Consider the following 8,746-nt stretch of genomic DNA (forward strand, 5'->3'; position numbering starts at 1 on the left):
CTTTATTAATGAGCCTAGCTCTCAATTTACAGAATTTTTAAAAGTCTTAGGAGTTAATTAAAAGGTTTTAGTAATACTTGACTGCAATTTATGAGAGGAATTCCTTGCTATAATGGTTGGAGGCATAGCACTAAATGCTATGGGGAATTTGTAAATGTCTCAGGACCTATCTCTTAAGATTGCCTGCTACATAGCATGACTCTCTAAGATTTCACCTCACTCCAGTCAGAATGGCAGCTACAACAATAAGTGTTGGCAAGGATGTGGGGAAAAATTCACACTATACATTGCTGGTAGGACTACAATTTGGTGGAAAGCAGTATGGAGATTCCTTGGCAAGCTGGGCATGGAACCACCATTTGACACAGCTATCCCACTCCTCAGTCTATACCCAAAGGACTTAAAAACAGCATACTACAAGGACACAGCCACATCAATGCTTATAGCAGTACAATTCACAATAGCTAAACTGTGGAACCAACATAGATACCCTTCAGTAGATGAATGGATAAAGAAAATTTGGTATATACACAATTGGAATATTATTTAGCCTTAATCAAGAAAGAAATTATGGCATTTGTTGGTAAACGGATGGAGCCGGAGAATATCATAGTAAGTGAAATAAGCCAATTCCCAGGAACCAAAAGCCAAATGTTTTCTCTGATATGTGGATGCTAACTCACAGTAAGGGAGTGGGGTAAGGAAGCATAGAGGAACTTTGCATTAGACAGATTGGAGTGAGGTGAGGTAGGAAGGATAGTAGAATGAATCAGACATTATTACCATATGTGTACATATGATTACATGACTGGTATAATTCTACATAATGTATAACCAGAAGAATGAGAAGTTATACTCCATTTATGTGTGATGTGTCAAAATTAATTCTTCTGACATGTATGACTACTTAAAACAAATAAAAAAAACAAAAAAAAAACAAATTTAAAAGATTCTTTATGTAAGAATCACAGCAAATAATCAGTTCCTTATCTCTAAAACACATATTGATCTACTTCACAGTGTTACTGTGGCTCACTGTAAAGTCTCAATAAATATGAACTCTTAGAATTACTCTTTTTGTTGTTGTTGTTTTTTGTTGTTGTTCTTGTGGTGGTGGTGGTGGTCTGTTGTGCTAGTTATTGAACCCAAGAATGCTCTACTACTAAGCTACATTCCCATCTCCATTTTACTTTTTATTTTTTTCTGGAACATGGACTCCTACTAACTCAGCCTCCTGAGTATAATCTGTCTTTTTGAAGAAGATACACTCTGTTTTTGAAGATGTTATAGAAAGAACATACATGATAATGAGAATATCTTCAAAATTTATTTTACCATGTAGAACATATTTGCTTTCAACTTAAAATATTCACTATCCTAAACCAAATTTTATTCTCAAATGTCATATTCTATTCACTATTCCATAAGGTCCAGGATAAGCAAGTAAGGAATATGTCATAAAATGACAATAACCATTCCATATTCCAGCTTATACTGGAGTTTAACCCTGTGTATGCCAATATAATCTGTCAGATTAGGGGAATGAGTTTAATATGAGTAAACAATACAATATGACTACAGTACAAAGCCCTTCTCAACATAGGCTGCATTATTACAAAACGGCCTCCCCAATACAAAACAAAATGGGCCTCTTCTATTAGCAGCCAATCAGGCTATTCAACCATCATTTGTTATTATTCATCTTCTATAGGATTATGTTAAGGAAGAATATATACAAAGAGATGTGAGAAGGATGGTGAAAATGCTTGAACTTAATCCACATAAGTTATGAGAGAAGAACTGGGAATAATTACCCCCAGAGAAAACAGTGCTTGATTTGGACATGCCTAAATATTTTCAGCTCCTTGAAACACAACCATAGCTACTTTGTGAAAACATAATTAGATATATTATTCATGATGTTTCATAATGTACTTTTTCTCTTAACTCATTCAATGAGTTCATACTATTGGTTATAAGTATTTTTATAAGTTCTGGTTTTATATGTATTTATATTTGACTTTCATTTTTTTTATTTGTGCCACTCTGGTGCCTGTCCTAATGAATAGGACCCCATTTTTAATTTAGATTCAAAGAATGCATGAGCTTTCCAAGATTTTGGTATTCTTTAACTTATGTGCCTAAATTATGATGTGTGTATTAGCAATTACATAGTTTATACCATATAATACATGTTTTTCTTATTGGCTATGGGAAAAATAAACCATATTCCTGTGGTTGGCTAATTATTGTATTTTATTTGTTTGCAATTTCTTTCCAGTCTGCATGTTTTGAAGTGTGTATGTGTGTATATTCTGACTGTGTGGATAGGTTAGAAAAATATATATTTATGTAATTTCACTTTCATTTAATTGCTTTCTTTTGCATCTGTTTATGTTTAGCCTTTGTTTGACTTAGGTGTGATATAATTATATATAGGTTTGAACTGTTTTGATCTTACATTTGCTTGTTTGTTTGTATATTGTTTTTTTCCCTTAATCCAACTTCTTTAGTTTCTCCCCACCCCCATACCAGATTTTCATGCTCCCTCTCCTCTTTTGTCATTTAATTACTTTTAGTTATTTTTTTGTTCTTCTTCTTCATAGTCAACATTAGCTATCTATCTCCTGACTCTCTTTTGATTACTTTTTTAAACATATTTCAAACCTTTTCTTGCCTTCCTACCCTAATTTCTCTTAAGAAACTTTAATTCCACTGTCTGATAGAAATAGATAGTTTATGTAATTCTTACCCCATTCATGTTGTGATTATTGATAGAATAGATGATATAGTAGACACCGGCTGTTAAATTCTTGAGTTCATAATTTTTTATTTTTGGTACTGATGGTTCTGATGCTCACCCCATCATTCCTATACAGGTGGCTATTATTGCTATAGATGTCAAAGTGGACAGCAGACACTGAGCATCTGTTGCTAACAGTAGTGCTATTCCGGGGCCCCACTTTCTATAAGAGGGGCTGGGAAGTGATTGAAACATTTCCAGATCATAGAATCGAGATTTTGCTGTGGAGCAATACTCAAAACTCATCCAAATGAGTAACAGCAAACCTTATTCCACAAATGATGATCTAGCCTAACCTGAGCCTTCACATTACTTCAAAGGCTGAGAATTGGGGAAACAAAACGCTCAAACCAAAAAAAAAAAAAAAAAAAAAAACAGAACCCAAGGAGGAATAATCAAAGGGGCACCTCAGGTTTCACTCTGGGATATCTACTCATAAAACAAAAAATATAACTGTCCACAAGATGACTTAAAAGAGGAAGGAGATGCACAAGTCCAACCAAGACCCCTGAAAACATGAGGAAATAGACCAAGAAATCTCCTCCAAAAATTTAGAATCCCCCAACAAAGGATCCTACATATATGGATGTAGATGAAATTTCAGAGAAAGATTATAAAAAATTGATTTTCAAAATGTTAAACTAAAAGAAGATCTAAGGAATGAATGAAGAAAGCAAATATTGGAGATAAAAGACCACTTCAATAAAGGAATAGAAATTTGAAAGGAAACCAATCAGAACACCTAGAAATGAAAGACACAAATAATCAAATTAAAAATTCCACTAGAAATGATCACCATTAGATTAGATTGCATAGAAAACAGAACTTTAGTCCTTGAGGACAGTATTTCAACTTCTGACCTCAGATGGGGGTATTCTGGAGGCCAGCATGGAGGTGGCAGGACCAGCCCACAGAGCTGGGGGAGTCACTAACTCTGAGGGAGAAGTCACCCAACCAGAGGGCTGAAAGTCCAGGGATGGAGCAGAGGCCCCGCGGGGGGGTGACTGAGCCCCTGGAGGCAAGTTCCTGGTCAAAGCCCAGGCAAAGCCTCTATGTTTAAGGCAGAGCACCAAGGGTGGCAGGAACCCTGCACTGCCCGAAATTTTGGTCATAATTGACCCCAGCAATACTCCAGGACATTCAGCTGGAAGGTGGATGGCCATAGAGTGGTTTTTGGAGAGGAGCTGAGGGCTCTCTGAAGCTCTAGCAATGTCTTTGTAGTTTAGAGGCCTAGGCACTGGTTTGGGCCAGTCCTTGGGTCAGGTGGGAGGCAGCTTGGCTTCCCCCACTGGTCAAGTCTCCAACTGCACCATAGATATGCCTGTGGACGTCTCCAAACCTGTGGAAGCCAGTTCACTTCATTGTTGGAAAAAGAAAATTGAAGCCATGGAATCAAGGTTGAGATCTGAGAATACAAGACTTCTAAAAGTATTATACTGATCTGGAAAAAAAGGATGAAGCATCACAGCTTCAAATAAACCTTCAATCTACAAGTTACCAAAATCAGCTGCAACAGAAACAGGTAGAAATCAGCCATCTTCAAGCAAGCCAGATGGCACTACAGGAGCAGTTGTTGAGCCTGCAGTCAGCTGCACAATCAGTACCTTCAGGAACGGGTGGTGTACCATCAACCAGTGCACCTTGTTCATTCGGTTATGGACTCAATGAAATCTGCAAACTACAACATACTATTAAGGTCCTGGAACAAAACCAAAGTCAAGACATGGATCTTCACCCACATGAAATGTCTGTTTTGCAGAATGCACATCAACAGAAACTGGAAGAGTTAAATAATCAGCATCAACAGGAGTCAAATGACTATGAAGGACAGATTGCAGAACTGGAAAAGCTGTTACACCAAGATAATTCAGGAGTTACAGTAACTGATGAATCTCAAGTCTGGGAGATGCAAAACACTATTCAGGTTCTACAAACTGAAAAACTAAAGTCCACAAGAAGAATCAAAGAATTTGAGGATACAATAAAAGACATAAAGAAAAAATTATCTTCTGCAGAACATGACAGAGACGTCCTGAAGAAAGAAAAAGGGCATCTCAGTGTAGAAAAGTGACAAATAATTGAAGAGTGTGAAAACTTGAAACCGGAATGTAGTAAATTGCAGCCTTCTGTGATGGAGCAGAGTGATCCTGTGGCAGAAAAGGGAACAATTCCTCCACAGAGTTCATCAGTGGAAGAAGTGTTCAGACTACAACAAGCCCTGTCTGATGCTGAAAATGAAAGACTGAGACTGAGTAGTTTAAGACACGATACCAGTCTTGCTGAGACAACAGGAAACTTCAAAAGCATGTCCAAGTTTTAGAAAAAGAGAAGTCATTATTGAGTCAAGAAAACGAAGAAATTCAGATATCACTTTGCAAACTGAGCTGGGAATATGAAGTCATTAAAACTGCAGCTTCAACAGACATGAATTTGAATGTACAAATACATGACTTAACACTGAACTTGGAGGCTAAGGAACAAGAACTGAATGAGAGTATTAATGAAAAGGAAATGCTGATAACTCAGAAGAACTGGACAATGAGCACCTGGGAAGATACAAACACATGAATTTTATAATAGATGAGCTATCAAAACAGCAAAATAAAGGAGATGGTGTAATCAAGAAGTTGAAACAAGAGCTACATGATGAAAAAGAGAGAGTTCATCAACTTGAGGAGTATAAAATGGACATAACTAAAAAGTTGCATGTACAGAAAGAAAAGTTAACTGAGAGTGCACTGAGCCTCCATGATTTGCATTTAACCAAGCAGAAGCTGGAAGATAAAGTCAAAGATAGGTCAGCTAAGTCAGTCACAAAAAAGTAGTTTAAACATCCAGCAGGAAAACCTGGAACTTAAGGAACACATTAGCCAAAAGGAGGAGGAACCATGTAGAGTTCAGAATGAGTTAAGACATGCTGTTAATGAAGACTCTAACAGAAATTTTAAGGATGACTTGCTTAAAGAAAGGGAAGTTGAAATTCAAACTTGAAGCAAAATCTTGCAGAAGTAGAACAGCTCAATGAAAATTTAAAGAAAGCTGCTTTTGATTTGAAAACAGAAAATGACAAGTTGATTTCAGCATGTGAAGATGTAAGGCATCAGTTGGAAGAATCTATTGCTGGTAACAACCAAATTTATCTAGAAAAAGACACTATTATGGAGACACTGAAAAGAGAAAGAACAGATACAAGTAGAACTGTGTCAGGCCAAGAAGAGACTGTTGGAAGAAGCAAACAATTAAAGGCAGACTATTCAGGAACTCTCCAATGTATGTAATTGGAATACCTCTGCCTTACAGCTGGAACAGGAGCTTGTAGTGCAACTCAGTCAAGAGAAAGACTTTGAAATAGCAGGACTCAAAAAGAATATTGAGCAAATGGCTACTGATCAAAAAGAGACTAAGGAATGTTGGCATCTTGTTTAGAAGAACAGAAGCAATTGATGCAACTCGTAAATGAGAAAGAAGTTTTTATTGACCAACTCAAACAAGAAAGTTCATCACTGCAAAAGGATTTAGATAAGTGTTCTCAGGCCTTAAAACAAAATGAAACTTTAAGGCAGGCCGTAGAGGCAAAAGATAAGTCTTAGCTCCATGAAAGAAGAAAACACTCATCTGCAAGAAGAATTGGAAAGACTTAGGGAACAGCAGAATCGAGTTGTAGCTGTGGCTGAGCCTAAAACCCTCAATAGTTTCACAGAACCAGAATCTGAGGTATCTCAACTGGAAATCATCAAGAACCATCTGGAAGAGGAAGTTACACATCATCAAAAGGTCACTGAAGATCAAAACCAGAGTCAAATGCAACTACTTCAGTCTCTACAGGAGCAGAAGGAGGAAATGGATAAATTTAAATATCAGTATGAGCAGATGAAGTCTGCACATACCCAACTGTTTTTAGAAAAAGACAAGGAGATCAAGAATTTGCAGAAAACCATTGAACAAATAAAAGCCCAGGGGCATGAAGACAGGACATTCAAACAGAGAATGCTGATAGTTTTCAAGAAACAAAAGTGAAAAGCCTTAATATAGAAAATGGGCGTGAAAACCATGCCATATGTAAAGCCAAAATGAAAAAAATTGTGAAAAGAATCAAAGAACAAGTACTTGAGATTAAACTTCAGAATTCAAAGAATATATCTTTAACCAAACAGATTGATCAGCTGTCTAAAGATGAGGTTGAGAAACTCACTCAAATTATCCAGCAGAAAGACATGGAGAGATGAGCTCTTCATGCTAGAATGTCTGTAGTTTCATACACCTAGGATGTCCTTGACCTACAGCAGCAACTTTAGACCTTCATTATGGAAAAGAGAACAAGGATTAGCGTTTTGATGGGAAGATACAAAAGTGACCCCAACATATCTTTGAAACCCAAAACTGGGCTTAATAGTTCTTTTTCAGGACTTTTTGTGCAATTTCCAGAAACAGAATCTCATCCAGCTATTCTACCACCAAAACTTTCTGATCTTACCCTGAAACTTTTAGACTCACCATGAAGGAGAAAGTACCAGGAAAAGTACCAGGAAGTTTTAAAGATGCAACAGAATTCAGAGGCGGTAGAAGAACCATTCTTGGCTCCCCATTTGGAAGCTGTGACTCTTATTAACCCAGATAGACTTGATTGGACCTGGTGGACCTGGGCATCTTCATTTGACCTGTACACTATTGCCAGTGCCCCTTGACAACAGCCCCAGAGTTGTACTAAAGGACCTTTTAAGGCAATAATGATTCTCAAGCCAGAGATGATTTAGCACTTTAAAGAAGCCATAAACACAAGGTACTTTTTTCTTTTGGAAAAAAAAGTCATATATTTGTAGAAGAAAAAGATAAAGAAAAAACCTGATATATAGAGCTACCAGGTTTTTTGTTTTTGTTTCTGTTTTTGTTTTTTGATGTAGCACTTAAATTTTTTGTTTGTTTCTTTGGTTTGCTGTAGCACTTTTGGTTTATTAAAATTTGTTCTGAAGTTATGAGGTAACCATATGCAGTAATCAGTTCTTTGATTGTGAATCAGAGCAGTATCAGTGAACTATACAGCTCAAACTCTTTTTATAATATTAGTTAAATTTAATTGTATTAAAATAAAAATGATACATTTAAATAACAGACAGAAAAGAAGAAAAATCCAACTCATATGATAAACATATACCTCCAAAGTTAGAGTATATGAAAACAAAATCTGATGTAGCAAGAAGTTGTGAATTCTTTATCAAAGAAAACATTGTACAACTATTAAAAGAAAGTTACAGTTGGAGGGCCCAAACATGAAATTTAGTGGATCAATTCTAAAATCCTTTTAATCAAAATACTATGAAGCTATCCATTTAACTATTTTCAATTATCTAAAAAGTCACTTCATGTTCAGAGCCACAGCCAAATGGGCCCCAGCAAACTTCCAGCTGTCAGCAAACTTCCAGCTGCCAGTTGATGATTGGCTCACAGCAGCCCCAGCAAACTTCCAGCTGCCAGTTGATGATTGGCTCACAGTGGCCCCAGAAAACTTTTAGCTGCCAGATGATTGGCTCCTCTGCAGTGATGCTAATTGAGCTATTTCCCCGCCCTTTCAGACCACGGAGCTGCTCATTGGGGGACTTTTTTTGGCTCCACCCACCTGACCCAGCCAATCGGCCTCAAGAGCAGGAGGAGTTGGGGGGTTGAGAGGTGTGGGAAGCCAGTGGTGGCAGTTGGGCTCTTCAGGAATTCCTGAAGAGCTCCCGTGGTGTGGCCTGTGTGTTCTAAAAATAAAGTTCATTTCTGCTTGATAAGTGGCTCCTGAATTGTGCCCAGCCAGACTGCAGCGACTTCAGGTTAAATTCAATTTTTTAGGTGTTATATATGTCCATAAGGAAAATAGTTTCTACACGTTAAGTTTGAGTCAAACCAAAAGTCTTATTACATCAATCATTTCCAAGGAAAAGTTAATTTATAAGAATGTATCAT

The 8,746-nt window shown here is 37.0% G+C and overlaps 1 pseudogene; it reads left to right on the forward strand.

The window, feature by feature from the left end:
* Positions 1 to 591: 591 nt before the first annotated feature.
* On the forward strand, positions 592 to 7,302 carry LOC107160777 (annotated as a pseudogene).
* Positions 7,303 to 8,746: the final 1,444 nt, after the last annotated feature.

The sequence above is a fragment of the Marmota marmota genome, unplaced genomic scaffold, assembly GCF_001458135.2.
Source record: "Marmota marmota marmota unplaced genomic scaffold, marMar, whole genome shotgun sequence".
Lineage (NCBI taxonomy): Eukaryota > Metazoa > Chordata > Mammalia > Rodentia > Sciuridae > Marmota > Marmota marmota.